Genomic DNA, 20,643 nt, shown 5'->3' with positions numbered 1-20,643 from the left:
ATTAAAAAAAAATTCGCAGCTATGACGTCCATCGATTCTGTAGTGCAGTAGTGAAGCCTCGTTCTGAGAATGATGCTTCATAGGTCAGTCCCGCTCAGGCTGCAGTCTGTGATACACGATGACTGTGACGAGCGGTGATGACATCACTAACGTTACCTCCCATCACCATTCCAGTCGGGTCACACAGAGTGCAGCACAAGACCCGTGTTTTCCGACAATTGATCACGTTGGTAACTAAGTGATATCACTACTCAAACATTTAGGGTCTTGCCCTGCCCTAGGGTGACCTGGCAAGAGCAGTGATGAGCAGTAACTTTACTGATGTCATCACCGCTCATCACAGTCCCCGAGTATTACAGAACTCAGCCTGACCGGGAGTGACCTATGAAGCGGCATTCTGAGAACAAAGCTCCATAGGTTGTACTACAGAATCGGAGAACGTCATGGGAACACCATGGACTACGTTGGAGCTGCAGGAATCTTTTTTTAATAATAAATTTGGTGAATGAGACACTTGTTTTTTATTTTTTTATCTCTCTCTTTTTATGTCTTTCAGGTTCCCATTTGTAGACTACGTTGGATTCAGTGGACTTCCTTGAGCTGTATGGCTTTTTTTTTTTATACATTGGTGATCCAGAGCAAGAATCGAGTAGTGTTTTTTTTTTTTTTTTTTTAAAAACAAAATAATTTTATGTGTGTTCTATTATCTTTATACTTACTGGGTTAGTAATGGGGGTGTCTAATACATGCCTCTCCAGTACTAACACCAGGGCTTGATACCGGCTGACATTACACAGCTGACATAAACCCCATAAACCACTACTCGATTGCCCCTGCTCCAAGGCAGTCGGGAAAAGCCAGGTAAATCGCTAGAACTGGTGCAACTTATGTGATGCACCACTTCTGGGATGGCTGTGGGCTAGTATTTTTTGGCTGGAAAGGGGCCAATAATTATGGACCTTCTCAGCCTAATAATATCCACTCACAGTTCTCTGCTTTACCTTGGCTGGTTGACAAAAATAAGGGGGGGCACCATATCATTTTTTTTAGATTATTTATTTCGTTAAACAAGGTTAAAACAACCTTTAGTATCCTGTATGTGCACTAAAGGGTATTTTTAACCTTGTTTACTCTAATAAATGATTTGCAAAAACAGTGTTGGGTCTCCCATACTTTTGATAACCAGCAAAAGTAAAGTAGACAGCTATGGGCTGATATTAGGCTGGGAAGGTCCGTGGATATTAGCCCCTTCCCAGCCTAAAAATACCAGCCCGCAGCCATCCCAGAATTGGTGCATCCATTAGATGTGCCTGTTCTGGCACTTTGCCTGGCTATTCCTGATTGCCCTAGTGGGGAGGCAATTGGGGTAATAATTTTTGGGGTTGATGTCAGCTGTGTTTATGAGAGCTGGCATGAAGCACAGGGGTTAGTATTAGAGAGGTGTCTATCAGACACCCCTATTACTAACCCAGTAAGTGAAAAGAGAAAAAAAAAGACACACACAAGTTTATTTGAATAAAGACTCCCCCACACTATCCCTTGTTCACCAATGTATTATCAAAAATGTTCCCACTATGCTAAGTCATAGTCCACGCTCCTGGAATGCAGCTTAGGTGACTGTGAGCAGCAGTACAGTACAGCTATTTACAGAAGCCGGGTGACAACAGCTTTCATCAGAGCCTCCAAGTCTCGCTGAGCACAGCATTGAGCCAGTGGCTCTGATGAGAGTTGTCATCACTACCCAGCACCTGTGAATAGCTGTACTTTACTGCTATTCACAGTTGCCGGAACTACAATCTAGGATTTTGGACGAACACTCAGAAGCTTTGTGAGCACATTTTTGATAATGAGTTTGTGAACGAGTTATAGTGTGTAGGAGTTTTTATTCAAATCCACTATTTTTGTATGTGTGATTTTTTTTTTCTTTTCACTTACTGAATTAGTAAAGGGGGTGTCTGATATACACCTCTTTAATGCTGGTTGTAGTTATGCTACATTGGCCTGGTGGCTGACCATTAGAGTTGAGCGCGGTTCGAGGTTCGCCAATTTCATGTTCGAGTGATTTTGGGGGGTGTTCTAGATCAAACTAGAACTCGAGCTTTTTGCTAAAAGTTCGGCAGCTCGAGTTACGTTCGAGAATGGTTCGGTCAGCAAGAAGGTTAGCTAGTTACTAGCTGGCTTTTCACTGTAATAGTGTGAGTCACTCTGTGATTCACACTATTATCAAATTTCAGCGTATAGTGTGCGGGGGGACGGGGTTTAGATCTGTGGTGCTGAGAGAATGCTGATCGCCATTTTTTTTTTTCCTAAGCGCGCGTGCAGTGGGGCGGGCCAGCATGTCAGCCAATCCCAGACACACACACGGCTAAGTGGACTTTTTGCCAGACAAGCAAGGGCATGTGTCATAGGCTGTGAATGTCACATGTCCTTGCATTATAAATACGGCCATTTTCCCTCACGGCGCCATATCTGCCTTCTGCGTCTGGGTGACAGTCACCGCTGACGCAGCTCCTGTCGCCGCTCCTGCTGTGTACGCAGCGCTGTACAGCTTAGGGACAGAAGTTCATTTCAGCCCTTTTCAGGGCTAATTTTCTGGGGCTCAGAGCCATAGCTGTCAGGCAGGTCCGTGGAAACGCTGTATACAGCTTTAGATAGCGTCTGTAAACCTAAGCTCAGGGAATTCCTTGCTGCATTTCATCCTTACGAGGGATAGAAAGTGAGGCTTCCTTTCCTCTACACTGACCCACAACCCGGCCACTTTACCCTCCTGCCCTTTTTTGCAAAGCCATTTTAATAGCAAACAGTGCTGTTAGTTAGTGCCATCCAAAAAGTGGCTGCTGTACTCCATTAGTGTCCCACTTGTGCCAAGCAAGTCCCACCACCTCTGCATTCTACCCTCCTGCCCTTTTTTGCAAAGCCATTTTAATAGCAAACAGTGCTGCCAGTTAGTGCCATCCAAAAAGTGGCTGCTGTACTCCATTAGTGTCCCACTTGTGCCAAACAAGTGTCACCACCTCTGCATTCTACCCTCCTGCACATTTTTACTACGCTATTTTAATAGCAAAGAGTGCTGTCAGTTGTAGGGCCATAGTTGCATTGTCAGGGATAGTCAGCGTTGTTTCTTCAGCTATCAATAAAGCTAGACCACCTCTGCAATCTACACAACCTCTCAATTTTTGCTACCACATTTTAAGTGGCCAATCTTGTCGCTAACAAAATGAGTGTCAAAAGGACAGATGCTGGTGGAAAGGGGAACAGGCGTGTTGGAAAAGGAAAAAAGTTTTGTGTCCGTGGGGAAGGTGGGAAAGCTACATTAACATCTGCTGAAGATAGGCCATCTTCCAGCAAAAGTAAGATGTGTTGTGAATGTCAGTTATGCTTTGGCTGCTGGGAGGCTCCCTCTTGTGGCCAGAAATGGTTTGGACATAGACCAGACGTGTTGAGCAATGGGCGTTTCCATTGCTAACTCTCTGCTTATTTAAATCCTGGTCTGATAGCAGGCTATGCCGGATGTCAGTTGTTCCTTGTTCACCAGCCTGCTTCATCCTGCTCCATACCACATCTACCCCAGATAAGTGCTTTGCTCTTTATTTGTTGTTTGGTTCTTTTACTCTTATCTGAGTTTGTCATTTGCTGTGGTTGTTTTCAGTTTATTTGCATGCAGGGATCTTCCCTCTCGGTTGCTTAGCTGGGAAACTCCCTGCAGTTATGTTTGGAGTATTGCTCCTATAAGTCCATGTGTTTATGGCTTTTTGAATTTGTAATAATTCCTGTTTTCTGCTCATTGGTATGACAAGAGCGCCTGGTATAGGACGGAGTGCAGATCGTGCGATCTGAGGGCCTTTTTGTACTATCAGGAATTTGGAATTTTGTAGGGTTTTTCTCTGGCCACCATCAGCCGCTTTCCTGTCCTTTCCTATTTTAGTCAGTGGGGGCCTCACCTTTGCTAATCCTATCATCTATCTGTGTATTGTGTTTTCCTATTATATCACCGCAGTCTTTGAATGTGGGGGGGCTTGCTATTCTTTATCTATTTTCTGAGGCAGAAAGTTATTCATCTTTCCTTCCTTTTAGGATAGCTAGTTCTCCGGCTGGGTTCGCGGTGCATAGGATGTTAGTTCACCCCTCGGCTACTTCTAGTTGTGATGGTTAGTAAGGGGATGGTGGCCAGATTAGTTGCCAATGCTCTTGTCACCTTTTACCAATGATTTATGGTGGTCTTCCATGGTTCCGGATCATAACAGTACATCCGGCCCACAAATTTAAAGGGTACTCTTAAGAAGGAAAAAAAACAAACAAAAAAAAAAGGTCTGCTGAAATTTTTTTTTTTTGGTGTTTTTCCTCTTCTTCTTTGGGTTCCGTGGAAGATTTCTTTTTTCTAGCATGGATGAATTGGGTGAGCGTGTTGCTTATCTTGATGCTAAGATTCGTTATATTGAGTCTTATCTTGCACAGACTCCCCTTGCAGAGCCTAAGATTCCCGTTCCTGAATTTTTTTCGGGAGATAGGTCGAGATTTTTGAGCTTCAAAAATAATTGTAAATTATTTTTTGACCTGCGCCCTAAGTCCTCAGGGAATCCCGTACAGAAGGTTAAGATTGTCATCTCCCTTCTGCGTGGTAACCCTCAGGACTGGGCCTTCTCTTTAGTGTCTGATGATCCGATTCTCCATGATGTGGACTCCTTTTTTCAGACCTTGGAATTATTATATGACGAACCCAATATTGTGGACCAAGCAGAAAAGGTCTTGTTGTCCTTAACTCAAGGTTTGGATTCTGCAGAAACGTTTTGTCAGAAATTTCGAAAGTGGGTGGTCCTTACAAAATGGAATGATGATGCGCTTGCGGCTCTTTTTCGGAAGTGTATTGCTGATACTGTGAAGGATGTAATGGTAGGATTTCCCGTCCCTTCTGGTCTTGATACCTCTATGACCTTGGCCATTCAGATTGATAGGCGGTTACGTGAGCGCAGGAAGATACCTGCTGGTTTTGTGCCTGTGGAACAGCCTTTGGAGCCTATGGGGTGTGATAGGGTCCTTTCTAATGCTAGTCGGCAGGGGTTCAGACGGAAGAATAGACTGTGCTTCTATTGTGGAGACGCTTCTTATAATATCTCTGTCTGCCTTAAACGTGAAAGGAGATTGGCTACTTCTGTTACTGTGGATTTGGTGGTAAACAGAATGTAGCAGATTTGGGGGTGTTGAGGAGGACCTTTACATCAAATACTTAATTAACCTCTTGACAAGTATGTCGATTTGCCTTACATAATTCAGGTTTCAGATCATATACATGACACAGATATAAAGATGACCACCATTTCCTGTTATCCACACCTTGCTTGGAATGCAAGGAATGTCCAGATGAAAGAAGACCCCTGGTCAAGCTAGAAGACATCACAGACCAAACCATCAGCATGGATGCACCAGATGACGTCCCTCCCATCATCATGGTTTCATCCACTGGAGTCAGACCTGCCCATCAACAGCAACACGGATCTCCCCATTCGCTAGCCCATGAACTGTCCCACTAAATGGGCATATCTGAACTTGTGTACGCCCCTAGCCTATATCAAGAGGATGCATGGGTCTCCTCAGTCTGTTTGGTGCCATTTCTACTGTGACCAAGAAAAGATTACATATCCGACTGTCTCGTGTGGATTCTTTTATGCATGCACTTGGCCCATATCAATTCGGCCAGGCAGTAGGCAACTAGTGATCTCTGGTTAAGAGTTCACCTTAACATTATTGGTGCCCAACGTGGGGCCATCAGACGTCGACACCCGAAAACCCTTGGAATCGGCAATTGGAACGGCAGGACGAGCCCCACACCTTGAGAAAGGAGATTGATCGCCTCCTAACATTATTTTGCACGGTAAGTCTGCTGATTTTTATAATCTGTAGTCTTCCCTGTGTATTCTCGGGGTGTGTGGCACTGATTGCCTGACTGTGTCCGGTTTTCAGGGTCTCTGTACACGGCAGACGGGTCTCACGGCTGCTGGCCATATTAATTGCGGAAGAACCATCACGTGTTCAGTTGCCTGCTGCCTGTTTGTCTCAAGGGGAGATTGACTGGTAGTTAAAAGAGCAAGTGGGTTTGTGAGCAGTCTCTGGAAACAAAAAGGATATTGTCTGTCACATGGTTTATGGTTGCATGTGATATGGTTTGTGTTTTTTGTAGTGCCAAGCTAGACTGAGTGCAGAGCTAGATGTAAGAGCCAAGCTCAGATTAAGTGCAGAGCCAGATGTAAGTGCCAAGATCAGCTAGACTTAAGTGCAGAGCCATATGTAAGGGCCCAGCTTTGGCTAGACTGAGTGCAGAGTCTTACGTTATACATAAATCTAACCTTTTTAAAAAGTGTTTTCCTGGAGTGAATTGGCTGGTATATACACCTTGTAGCCAGGGGTGACACCATTGGTGTCTTTGTGAATTGCAGAATGCAGAAATCAGGCAGGGACCACGTGACAGAGTAAGGAAGGATTTGGAAGTGTGTGCTGCAAACCCTAGGCTTTCTTTAGTGTTTTAGTTGTGAGTCATCTCCCCATCTCTTTGTCTGTTATTCTTATCTTGGTCTGCATAGAGAAAGATGGTTTGGTGTTGTTTATCTTGGGAGAGGATGGAAAAATTGATGAAGTTTTGTCGTATTGGCAGTAAGCCAAATTCAGATGGCAAATTAGACCCATGCACATTAGTTGCAGATCGTGAAGGGAAGAGTCATGTAAAAATGTAGAAAACTCATGAAATTGTGTGGGATGCCAGCAGGAGGAAGATTGCAGCCTTTAGAGTGGAAGCTTGTGTTAACAGAGAGAAAAGGTGTTTTGGAAGACAATGGATTGCTATCTGTGGCCTGTGCATGGGGAAGAGTTTCTGAAAGATTATATAGAGAGAACTGGGTAGAAGAAGTGAGGAAAAAGAAAGGCAGAGTTTTAAATTATGTGTATTACAAGAATATACCTTGTGAGCGACCACCTCCATATAATGCTGATGCTGTGGTATGGACCTGTTCTGGTTGTAGTTGTAGAAATTCGGATGGGAATAAATTTTGTTGTGGATGTGGTGACTCTAGGCCGCAAAATGGTGGACAAAAGCCATGTGCTGAATCTGGTGTCAGCCATCTTGGAGGAGGAACATGTGCTACTTCCAATGTCGGCCATCTTGGAGGAGGAACATGTGCTACTTCCAATGTCGGCCATCTTGGAGGAGGAACATGTGCTACTTCCAATGTCGGCCATCTTGGAGGAGGAACATGTGCTACTTCCAATGTCGGCCATCTTGGAGGAGGAACATGTGCTACTTCCAATGTCGGCCATCTTGGAGGAGGAACATGTGCTACTTCCAGTGTCGGCCATCTTGGAGGAGGAACATGTGCTACTTCCAGTGTCGGCCATCTTGGAGGAGGAGCAGGTGCCACTTCCAGTGTCAGCCATTTTGTTGAAGACAAATGTGCTCGACCCGGTGGTAGCCATTTTGTTGAAGACAAATGTGCTCGACCCGGTGGTAGGCATTTTGTTGAAGACAAATGTGCTCGACCCGGTGGTAGCCATTTTGTTGAAGACAAATGTGCTCGACCCGGTGGTAGCCATTTTGTTGAAGACAAATGTGCTCTCCCTGGTGGTAGCCATTTTGTTGGAGACAAATGTGCTGTCCCCAGTGGCACCCACCCAGATTCCCTCTACCCCGTAATGACCATTAATGGTCAGTACTACATCCCTCTGGGAAGTGAACAGACATTACCCACATTTCCTGTCACAACGATTTCCAGTGAAGCATCAACCCTTTCCCCCACCACTTACGCTGTGAATCCAGCTATCCTCCCACCTGGATCATCCCCAGCACCAACACTTTCCACTGTCACTTCCGCTGCTAATTTAGCTGCACAACCACAGGAATCACTCTCAGCACCAACCCTTTCCACTGTCACCTTTGAGGTCAATCCAGACACACACTCACGTGAGCCACTCCAAGCAGCAACCTTTCCTCCCAACACTTCTGATGCAACAGCACTCTCACGCTCACGCAGTCTCTCTAATACTACTCCCGGCGCCTCGAGGGTCCTTTCACAACCAAGTGCACATCTATATGGGACGGTAGCCACTGTATCAGAGGAAGGCACAATTTGGGAAGGGAACACTAATACCACAGGGAGCATAGGGGGAAGGGAATACTGGCAACCAGTTCTTGAAAAAGAAATTCCAGAGGGACCTTTATTGGTGGTGGGTAAAGGTGACATAACAACAATGGAGACAGACGCTATTGTCAATGCTGCAAATTCTCATTTAAAACACAATGGAGGTATAGCTAGAGCTATAGTGGAGGCAGGAGGGGCGACTATTCAAGCTGACAGTCGAGTCATTGTTGAGTCACGTGGGCAGATAGCTATTGGGGACATAGCAGTGACTAAACCTGGCAGTCTTCCCTGTAGATTGATTATACACGCTGTGATATCTAATTTTGACCCCATGCATCCAGACGTTAGTACACAACAACTTCGCACAGCAATAACTCGCATTCTAGAATATGCGAATACTAGTCAGCAGATTGAGACCCTGACAATCCCCGCTATTGGTTCTGGCATTTTTGGATATCCCATTCATGCATGCGCAAGAGAGATAGTAGGCGTTATAATGAACAAATGCAGCCCCCCAAACATTTGCTGTCTCTCTGAAATCAGGTTGATTAGTAATGAACACCGGATAGTAAAAGCTCTCCAGACTGCCTGCCTCACCTGGACTCCACCTCATGATATAGGAACTGTTCAGTCGTAAACTCTCCTTCCAGGCTTACCACCTCCTCCTGCTCCTCTCATACAAGTGTCAATGCCCACATCCCCGCTGCCACCTCCAATCCCACCGCTGGTGCCATTACCAATAACAGGAAATCTCACGTCTGGGGAGCCCACCCTCTATGTCAAGTTTACACCACAGCAAGCTGCTACTTTATTGACCCAGCTTCCAGATCCAGAAAAGCAGCCGATGCCTTTCTACAGAAGTATGCTTCAAATCCAGAGGAATTACTCTGCAACGTGGCAAGATCTTATTTCCCTGGCAAATCTGAAAGCGGGCGATGTATATTGGCCTGTTATGGAAACTGCATTCAATGATGCCACACTTGTCAGTGACACCACGTGGGACTCCGGTGTTGAGTTCTGCCAACAACTTAAAACATGGGCCTCAGATAAGATGGCTGATCAATCAACATCTTTCAAGGATGTTACACAAGACTCAGGAGAATCCGTGGAAAGATATCATGCTCGTTTAACTCAAATGTTTAGTGACCTCGGTTTCAGTAACCAAATCAAGGTTCAACGGACACTGCTCGTCTCCTCATTTGTTGAAGGCCTTCGAGAAGTCCTGAAGAAGCAATTTCAACTAATCAGACCTGAGTATGCTACATTGGATCCTAAGGATGTCTTAACAATAGCTAAAGGATTCAAGAAGGCACTTCCTGAAAAATCTACAACAGCCTCAAGCAAGAAGACCCATATCCTATGGACTAACGTACGAGATCAAGACCAGTTATCTCCAGCACCACATAACAAAGATGCCTGCTTCAATTGTGGCAATACCGGACATTATAGACGAAACTGTAAGGCACCTCCTCAAGGACGCAGATTCAGGAACCACAATGAAGATAATCGAAGATTCAACTATTTTCATCGCAATGATCAATATTATGACCGTCCATCACAAGCTCAGACTCATGCTAACCATACCGCTGCTCTGATGCATCTAAGTAACCGATAGGACAGGGGCAAGCCCGTGTCCACTACTTTGGCTTCTGCGTCTGGTCCAATAGCCAAAGTAACCATCAACGTTCAAGGCAAACCCTTACCGTTCCTTGTGGATACAGGTGCAGCCAGAAGTGTTATCAGACTACAGGACCTGCCTTTTCCCGACCTGATATCCTCTGAAGCTGTGACATGCGTGGGAGTAGATGGCAAGCCTACTTCTAACAAGCTCACCCGAGAAGTACAGGTTGGACCATACGAAGATGTATTTATGCGCCTAGTGGTGTCCCCCACTTGTCCCACTAACCTTCTGGGAGCAGACCTTCTCCAAAGATTGAGAGCGACTATCAACTATTCATCTAATGGTCTTACCATCACCATTACTGATCCGCTCGATCCGAGTGAAGAGTGTCAACTTCAGGCAGCATCGTTGCTTATGATGATGGACGAAGTCGTTAATGCTGCCTCGGGTATTCCACCAGAAGTGATGTCGCAAGTCCCATCTACTCTATGGTCCACTGGTCCTGAAGATATTGGACGTCTTGCTGTACCTCCGGTACGGGCCATTCTTAAACCTGGAGCTCAACTCCCCAGGGTGCCTCAGTACCCACTCAAATCTGCCCAGGAAGAGTCTTTAGGCACTCAAATTAAGACTCTCCTGGATAACGGGGCATTAGTCAAGTGTACTTCTCTCTGTAATACGCCTTTGTTCCCAGTCAAGAAGAGGACATTGAAGGGAGAAGCCCCAAAGTACCGTATGGTTCAAGATCTCCGGGCTGTTAACGCAGCAACTGTATTGGAAAGTCCCATTGTGCCCAATCCACATACATTGCTGTCTCAGATACCATCGGATGCTACACGTTTCACTGTCATCGATCTAGCCAATGCTTTCTTCAGCGTACCATTGCATCCAGAAGATTGGTACCTGTTTGCCTTCACTTACCAAGGATCACAATACACCTGGACGGTCTTGCCACAAGGAGCACAGAATTCACCAAGTCATTTTTCTCAAGCCCTTGCCTCTTGTCTGCAGCCTTGGAGAGAGATGAACCATCAGGTTGTTCTCCTTCAGTATGTGGATGATCTTCTATTGTGTTGTCCTGATCAAGCAGCAGCTGAAAAATCAAGTCTCAGTCTTCTACTTCACCTCGCACAGCAGAACTGCAAAGTGTCCCTCAACAAAGTTCAATGGTGTCAACCCAGAGTCGTGTTTCTAGGACACTGTCTCTCTCCAGGGTTAAAACATCTTACAAGTGAAAGAAAGGACGCAATTGAGACAGTTCCTCTACCAAAAGGAACTAAGCAGCTACAAGCTTTCTTGGGACTTATCACCTACTGCCGGCAGTGGATTCCAGACGCCTCCAAGTTGATGCAACCATTGTATGATGACCTCAAGATGTCTGCTTTCCCACTAAAACCAGAGTCTGTGGAAGCTTTCTATGCTCTTAAACAAGCCATACAATCTGCACCAGCCCTTGGAATCCCGAATTATCAGCTGCCTTTCTACCTGTTTATCAGTGAAGTAGCAGGACATGCCTCCGGAGTCCTAGCCCAGAAACATGGGGGAAAAACAAGACCCATCGGTTATTACTCTGCCCGTCTGGACTCTGTGTCTCAAGCTTCACCAACTTGCCTTAGAGCCGTACATGCTGCACATATGCTCCTGGACAAAACTTCAGACATCATCTTAGGACATCCAGTGCTCTTGATGGCTCCACACGATCTCAAAGCTATACTTGACCAGACTCAACCTAAACATCTGTCACTACAGCGTCATATGAGACTCCAATGTTCCCTTCTAATTCCGGATAATGTCACTCTTGTCCGCTGTACCGTCCTTAACCCGTCCACACTGCTTCCTCTTTCCAGGGGGGATGTAGATGATGACAGTCATGCTCCAGGAGAAGAGGCCTATACGTACTCAGATGATCATGACTGTCTACAACAGATGCAGCAAGAAGCAGCCTCAAAGAAAATTGTGTCCGAAGACCCACTCCCGCACGCTGACCTGACGTTTTTTACCGATGGTTCCAGATTTGCAGATGAAACAGGAAGGTTCCATACAGGATATGCCGTGGTTACATATGACCAGGTTATCTCAGCAGGATCCCTACCACCACACATGTCTGCACAAGAAGCGGAACTTAAGGCTTTGACGCTGGCCTGTCAAGAAGCGGCAGAGAAGGTGGCCAATATCTACACGGATTCAAGATATGCTTTCGGAGTGGCTCATGACTTTGGCAGTATCTGTGCAGCCAGAGGATACCTAACGTCCAGTGGAAATCCTGTAAAACATGCTGCTGCCATAAAAGAACTTGTGGCTGCTGTGGACCTACCTTCAGAGGTTGCAGTGATCAAGATTAAAGCTCACGGGAAATTAAATTCTCCAGAGGCGAGGGGAAACTTCTTTGCTGACAAAATAGCGAAAACGTATGCTGTGCACCCACCTGGGAAAGAAAAAGCAGTGGTGTACGTGTCTCAAGATCCTGAAGAGGGACTCCAGAGCTCTCCTATGAAGTTTATTCATCTACACCAAGACAAGGCACCTTATGATGAGAAAAAGCATTGGCAAGAAACAGGAGCAAAAAAGGATGAAGATGGAGTTTGGAGGAAGAACAAAAAGATCTGTCTACCCCGCAACCTATACCCCTCGGTGACAGAATGGGCACACGGTGTCACCCATAGAGGCAAGAACCAGATGAATGACTTGATTTGGAAGACGTATCTGGCACCGGGGATCTCTACTGTCACCCAAAACTATTGCAAGTCCTGCCTTGTGTGTGCAAAATGCAATCCAGCACCACCCCAGAAAGTTACTCAAAAACATTTGGCCAAACCACTCTATCCTTTCCAAATAATTCAAATTGATCATATTCAAATGCCAAAAGTAGGGAAGTATGAGTATGTACTGGTAGTGACTGACATGTTCTCAGGATGGCCCGAAGCCTATCCGGTAACCAATATGACTGCCAGGGTGACTGTTAAGAGACTGATAACTGAGTTAGTATGCAGATATGGGGTCCCAGAGGTAATTGAGAGTGACCAAGGACCTGCATTCACGGCAGTATTGACGAAGGAGCTATGGACGTTTGTAGGAGCGGATTTGGGTCTACATACCCCATATCACCCTCAGAGCAGTGGAAAAGTAGAAAGACTTAATGGTACCTTGAAAAACAAAATCCTGAAAGCTAGTCAGGAGGTCAAACTTCCCTGGACAGACATTTTGCCTATTGCCTTATATTCAGTCAGAAACACTCCAAGGGGTCCCACTAAACTCACACCATACGAGATTCTTTTTGGGGGGCCTCCAAGGCTGGGTCAATACTTCCCACAACAGCTAGCTTTAGGAAGTGATACTCTTGTGAATTATGTTGTTGCCCTTGCTAAAGAATTGTCAATAACACATGCACGAGTTTTATAATCCATTCCAGATCCAGATTCTAGTGAAGGTGTCCATAGTTTCCAACCTGGTGACTACGTGCTGGTAAAGAAGTTCACCAGAAAGACATCCCTGGAACCGAGATTTGAAGGTCCCTACCAAGTGCTCCTGACTACTCCCACTTCTGTCAAACTTGAAGGAAGGCCAACGTGGATACACGCCTCCCACTGCAAGACGTTCACGCCTCCATCAGAGCCTTCTGCATAATGCCGCATATCTTTTACCTTATGTGTTACACAGTTCTACACTCCTTTGTAGGAGCACAACAGGCCGCGATCACCCAAGCAGGGGGGGTGATTACGTTCTGGTATAACACCACTACACATGTTGCTTCTTTTAAATTCGATTATTGTGATGTAGTACAGTGTGACACTCAATGGGCTTCCTCACCTTCCTCAATGAGTCAACCAGCACAATTAAGATCAGGACAACAATATATATGTGTTACAAGTGATGGTTGGGGACAAACATGTGGTTCATGGAGGGCAGTCGGGTGGAACACTGGTGAAGATTGGGGGTATAGACCGAAGACAGCCCTAAATAAACTAGACTCCCATGGCAAACCTCTACTCAACAGGATGACACTCTCCCGTACAAAAGTCATCAAGCCCTGTGATACCATTGGCCAATGTAATCCACTAGTCCTTAACCTGGAGAACCCTCAACCTGGCTATAATGGCACCTATCTACTGGGCACATATGTATATGGTGGGTGTGCTAGTTGTGCCCATCTAGGGGTGTTCAGATTAGCGGACATAAGAGAAATGTCGACAATAGATAGAAACACACACTCAAACTCCCTAATGTTCCGTATTCAAAAACTTAATAAAATGATGGCCATTGCAAACCCCACATTTGAAGATATCCTTGCCGTTGAAACAGGGTACACTGAGACCAACTTATGGTTGAAGGGGATGAAATATACCGCCAATCAATATAATAAGTCTAATTGCTTTGTCTGTGCAGGGGCGAGACCCCACCTAGGATCTGTCCCTCTAGATCTCCCCCCAGATGTGGAAAAATGTTTCCTGAGTCTGTTCACTAACAAATCCCTTAGTGAATTAAATTGTGAAAACTGGAAAAAGAAGTACCCCATAGTCACATACACACCTAACCCAGGTCAAGGCATCACCATATATCCAGGAAAATACATCTGTTATACTAGAACTGAGGGGAACACATTTGTGGGTAATTTCACAGAGGGATATTGCAGCAGATATAGTAATGCCACCAGAGAGGACCTGGTCAACCAGACCCAGTCCATTTCTGATGTGTTCTGGATATGTGGGGACATGAAGATCAGAACTCATTTAGAAGGTGAATGGATGGGGGAATGCACACTAGCCAAAGCCATAATGGCCTTCTACATAGCAGCAGAAGGAGAGGAAGCCCTAACCTCAGAAGAGCTACACAGAACAAAAAGAGAGACAAATCCCGAACCCAAAGGCAGTTTTGACCCCCATGTTTATATTGATGCTATAGGAGTCCCAAGGGGGGTACCAGAAGAATTTAAAGCCAGGGATCAAGTCAAAGCAGGTTTTGAGTCATTCATACTACCTCTAGTGACCATAAATAAAAACGTAGACTGGATCAATTACATCTATTATAACCAACAAAGATTTGTCAATTTCACTAGAGAAGCTCTTCAAGGTTTGGCAGATCAGCTAGGCCCCACATCAATAATGGCCTTTCAAAACAGGATGGCCCTTGACATGATACTGGCAGAGAAAGGAGGTGTTTGTAAAATGGTGAAGTCCGCGTGTTGTACCTACATTCCAGATAATACAGGTCCCACCGGGAAGGTTACGGTAGCCATAAAAAAGCTAGCTTCTCTACAAAAAGAATTAAAAAGGAATTCAGGTGTAGAGGATCCCTGGGACCAATACTTTTCATGGATGAAGGGATGGCAGAGATGGCTGGCTCAGATAGGCATAGTGATCCTTGTTGTCTTAATTGTTGTAGCTATTGTTGTTTGTTGTGTTTTTCCCTGTATAAGGAAGATGATCGAGAAAGGAGTAGAAGCGTAAGCCCCCACTTTCCTAGCTCAGGAGGTCGGCTATTCTGCAGATATAGAGCAGCTAGGCCCCCTTCAGTCTTTCACAGTCCCCAGCTAGGCAGTCAGAGTAGGGCGAGTACATCAGGCTCCAATCGAAGTCTGTACCAATGGGGGCAAAGGCTTAGCATTGCTCGTATAGCGGGCAGCAAAAAGAAAAGAGTTGCAGCCAGGTATTGGAGACTGATGGGTTAGCAGTAGGGTCAGAAGGTTAATAAAGTATTTAGGGGGGACTGTTGAGGAGGACCTTTACATCAAATACTTAATTAACCTCTTGACAAGTATGTTGATTTGCCTTACATAATTCAGGTTTCAGATCATATACATGACACAGATATAAAGATGACCACCATTTCCTTTTATCCACACCTTGCTTGGAATGCAAGGAATGTCCAGATGAAAGAAGACCCCTGGTCAAGCTAGAAGACATCACAGACCAAACCATCAGCATGGATCCACCAGATGACGTCCCTCCCATCGTCATGGTTTCATCCACTGGAGTCAGACCTGCCCATCAACAGCAACACGGATCTCCCCATTCGCTAGCCCATGAACTGTCCCACTAAATGGGCATATCTGAACCTGTGTACGCCCCTAGCCTATATCAAGAGGATGCATGGGTCTCCTCAGTCTGTTTGGTGCCATTTCTACTGTGACCAAGAAAAGATTACATATCCGACTGTGTCTGGTGTGGATTCTTTTATGCATGCACTTGGCCCATATCAATTCGGCCAGGCAGTAGGCAACTAGTGATCTCTGGTTAAGAGTTCACCTTAACAGGGGCAAGTAGTGGATAAATTGTTTCAGTCCCAAGAAACTGCCCAAAAGTTTGCCAACCGGCGTCGGACTGTTGGTCCCCGGTTTAAAGTGGGGGACATGGTGTGGTTGTCCTCTAAAAATATTCCTATGAGAGTTCCATCTCCTAAATTTAAGCCCAGATTTATTGGACCTTATAAGATTTCAGAGATTATCAACCCTGTATCTTTCCGTTTGACTCTACCTATGTCATTTAAGATTCACAATGTCTTCCATAAGTCCTTGTTGAAGAAACATGTGGAGCCGACGGTTCCTACAGCAGCGCCTCCTGACCCTGTTTTGGTACAAGCGGATCTGGAGTATGAGGTTGAAAAAATTCTGGATTCCCGTTGCAGTAGGCGTCAGCTTCAGTACCTTGTGAAATGGAAGGGTTATGGGCAGGAGGATAACTCTTGGGTTGTGGCTTCTGACATTCATGCGGACAGGTTGGTTCGCGCCTTCCATCATGCTCATCCCGAGCGATCCGGTGGCGTTGGTGAGGGTTCGGTGACCCCTCCTCAAGGGGGGGTACTGTTGTGAATGTCAGTTATGCTTTGGCTGCTGGGAGGCTCCCTCTTGTGGCCAGGAATGGTTTGGACATAGACCAGGTGTGTTGAGCAATGGGCGTTTCCATTGCTAACTCTCTGCTTATTTAAATCCTGGTCTGATAGCAGGCTATGCCGGATGTCAGTTGTTCCTTGTTCACCAGCCTGCTTCATCCTGCTCCATACCACATCTACCCCAGATAAGTGCTTTGCTCTTTATTTGTTGTTTGGTTCTTTTACTCTTATCTGAGTTTGTCATTTGCTGTGGTTGTTTTCAGTTTATTTGCATGCAGGGATCTTCCCTCTCGGTTGCTTAGCTGGGAAACTCCCTGCAGTTATGTTTGGAGTATTGCTCCTATAAGTCCATGTGTTTGTGGCTTTTTGAATTTGTAATAATTCCTGTTTTCTGCTCATTGGTATGACAAGAGCGCCTGGTATAGGACGGAGTGCAGATCGTGCAATCTGAGGGCCTTTTTGTACTATCAGGAATTTGGAATTTTGTAGGGTTTTTCTCTGGCCACCATCAGCCGCTTTCCTGTCCTTTCCTATTTTAGTCAGTGGGGGCCTCACCTTTGCTAATCCTATCATCTATCTGTGTATTGTGTTTTCCTATTATATCACCGCAGTCTTTGAATGTGGGGGGGCTTGCTATTCTTTATCTATTTTCTGAGGCAGAAAGTTATTCATCTTTCCTTCCTTTTAGGATAGCTAGTTCTCCGGCTGGGTTCGGGGTGCATAGGATGTTAGTTCGCCCCTCGGCTACTTCTAGTTGTGATGGTTAGTAAGGGGATGGCGACCAGATTAGTTGCCAGTGCTCTTGTCACCTTTTACCAATGATTTATGGTGGTCTTCCATGGTTCCGGATCATAACAAAGATGTCTACTACTTTCCGTGGACAATCTGATGTGCTCCCTTTTTTACGGAACAAAACAACTGGAACAAAGGTAGATGATGCACAAAAAAAGCACATGCTTGAATGGATCTCAAGTGCTACAAGAAGTGGCCTCTCCTCCACCCCAACTTCTAAATCCAAAAAACAACAGTCCTCTGAGTTGTCATCCCAATCGCACTTGCTTTCTCCCAGCTCTCAAGTCTCCACCCGCCCTGCAGAGTATGATGTAACAGAGATGGCTGAGTCTGCAGAGCTGTTCAGTCACACTATAGCCTGGGAATCAGAGGTCTGCTCCCAAGCTACAGTGAGTACAGACCAGGAAATGGTCTGCAGTGATGCCCAGAAGCTTTGTGACTCAGATTCAGGCCCTGATGACTAAGTTTATGAGCATAATGTAGACCCTTATTCACAAACTGTAACACCTGTTGGTGGAGACAATGAGGAGCATACTGATGACGATGAGACGCAGATACCAGATTGTGATGACAACTTAAATATTCGGTCAGGGCAGGAAGAGGCTAGGTCTGAGGGCGAGGGGAGTGCAAACACAATGCTTGATGATGAAGTTCTAGATCCCACCTACTGTCAACCAACAGTCAGGCACTCGAGGTCAGCAGAGGCAGTGGAAGAGGATGCAACTGACGACGAAGTTACCTTGCGCCTTCCTGGACAGAGGAGGAGTAATGGTAGCACGTCTACAACTGCATCTTCAGCCACCACTCTGCCTCTGAGCACCAGTCGGGGTGGCTCAGCAGGTCGCATGTCCTCTAAGCCTTGCCTAGCCTGGTCCTTTTATGACCTTGCAAAGGATCGCCCAAATCATGTGATCTGTAAAATTTGTCGGGAATCTGTAAGTAGAGGCAAAAACCTCAGCAGTTTGACAACTTCTTCTATGAATCGTCACATGAATAGCTATCATAAGTCCCAGTGGGAAGCTCACTGTGCTGCAATGCGGCCTAGCGTAGCGGGCCAACCACCGCCTGCCCCTTCCAGTGCATCCGCGCGCTCTTCATCTTCTATGACTGTGGGGACAGCTGCCACATCTGTTCTTCCACGCAGACCTTCCACCTCTTTAACCACAACAGGCAGTTTGCTTGTCAGGTCGTCAGTTAGTTTGGAAAGGGAAACAAGGACGGGTGTACAGCTCTCTCAGACATCGATAGCACCAACTTTGGATGAAGGCAACATCATGTCTCCGCCTGCACTTTCTTCACAAACCTGCATTTTTCCAGGGACACACTACTCGCCACCGTCTCCACACAGCAGCCAGATCTCTGTCCCTCAGATGTGGACAAATAAAAGGCCATTTCCTGTGACCCATGACAAAGCTAAGAGGTTGACTTTATCCCTCTGTAAGCTCTTGGCTACCGAAATGCTGCCTTTCCGCCTGGTGGACACACAGAATTTTCGAGACCTTATGTCCGTTGCTGTGCCCCAGTACCAGATGCCCAGTCGCCACTACTTCTCTAAGAAAGGTGTGCCTGCGCTACACCAGCATTTCGCACACAACATCACCGCTTCCTTGAGAAACTCTGTGTGTGAACGGGTGCATTTCACCACCGATACTTGGACCAGTAAGCATGGACAGGGACGTTACATGTCGCTTACTGGGCACTGGGTAACTATGGTGATAGATGGAGACGGGTCTGCTGAACAAGTCTTGCCGTCCCCACGACTTGTGCGTCAATCCTCTGTTGAAGTTCCTCCACTGCTTCTGCCTCCTCAACCTCGTTTGGGTCCTCCACCTCCGCCCCAAGCCTGCCTGGTCAGGCCACCAGCATTGTAACTGCGCACAAGGAATCACGCACACCTCATTACTATTTTGGCAGCAGAGCGCAACGGCATCAGGCGGTCTTTAGCTTTAAATTTCTTGGAAATAAGAGTTACACAGCGGCTGAGTTGTGGGCAGGTCTGGAGACCGAGTTTGGTAAATGGTTTTCTCCACTCAACCGGCAGCCAGGTAAGGCTGTGTGCGACAATGCTGCAAACCTGGGTGCGGCCCTTCGCCTGGGCAAGGGGACACACGTGCCTTGTATGGCTCACGTGTTGAACCTTGTTGTCCAGCAATTTTTAACACACTATCCCGGCCTAGATGGCCTTCTGCACAGGGCACGAAAACTGTCTGCTCACTTCCGCTGTTCAAACGCCGCAGCTGACCGACTTGCATCTTTCCAGAAGTCTTTCGGCCTGCCAGTTCATCGCCTGAAATGCGATGTGCCGACACGCTGGAATTAGACTCTCCACATGTTACAGCGACTGTGGCAGCACCGCCGAGCACTGGTGCAATACGTCATGACGTATAGCCTGGGCCAACGAGATGCAGAGGTGGGGCAGATCACCCTGATGGAGTGGTCTCAGATCCAGGACCTATGCACCCTTCTGCACAGGTTAACATGGTGACGAATATGTTTAGCGCTGACAATGCCATTATCAGCATGACAATTCCAGTCATTTACATGCTGGAGCACACTCTAAACACTATTCGGAGTCAGGGGGTGGGACAACAGGAAGGGGAGGAAGTACAGGAGGATTCATATGCGCAAGGGATACCAACATCTACAAGGTCCAGATGTTCATCATCACCAAGGCGGCAGGCATGGGACGGTGAGTGAGAGGGATCAACAAGGGTGCATGGTAGCAGGCAAAATGTGGAGGAAGGTGCAGGAGAACATGAAGAAATGGAGGACAAACTGTCCATGGACATGGAACACTCAGCAGATGCCCGGTACAAGTCCAAATTTTGTGAAATAATTCCAGCCATAGAAAGGGACGCACGTATGCAGTGGTATCAGCAGAAGCTGTTACTTGATCTTAGCTCGGCTTTTCCACCAAACCCCAGTGGTGCACAGAGTGAATCTCCCAGTTGTAACTTGACAAACATGGGACTGTCTCGTCATCAACAGTCTAACCGTACCAACAGCACCGTATCTGGTGCTGGTAACAGCAATTTTATTGAATCGTTTCATAATTTTTTTAGACCCTCCTTTGCAAGGCCACAAGAGACAAGACGTCTGACACATAGTCAACGGCTGGAGAGGATGATACAGAAGTATCTCCAAATGAACATCGATGCCATGACTTTGCAACTGGAGCCTTGCTCATTTTGGGCTTCAAATCTTGAAAAATGGCCTGAGCTCTCCACTTACGCCTTGGAGATCTTGTCGTGTCCAGCTGCCAGCGTTGTCTCAGAACGTGTC

The sequence above is a fragment of the Anomaloglossus baeobatrachus genome, chromosome 10, assembly GCF_048569485.1.
Source record: "Anomaloglossus baeobatrachus isolate aAnoBae1 chromosome 10, aAnoBae1.hap1, whole genome shotgun sequence".
Classification (NCBI taxonomy): Eukaryota; Metazoa; Chordata; class Amphibia; order Anura; family Aromobatidae; genus Anomaloglossus; species Anomaloglossus baeobatrachus.
The sequence above is the reverse complement of the archived record's forward strand: the minus strand, read 5'-3'. Positions refer to the sequence as shown.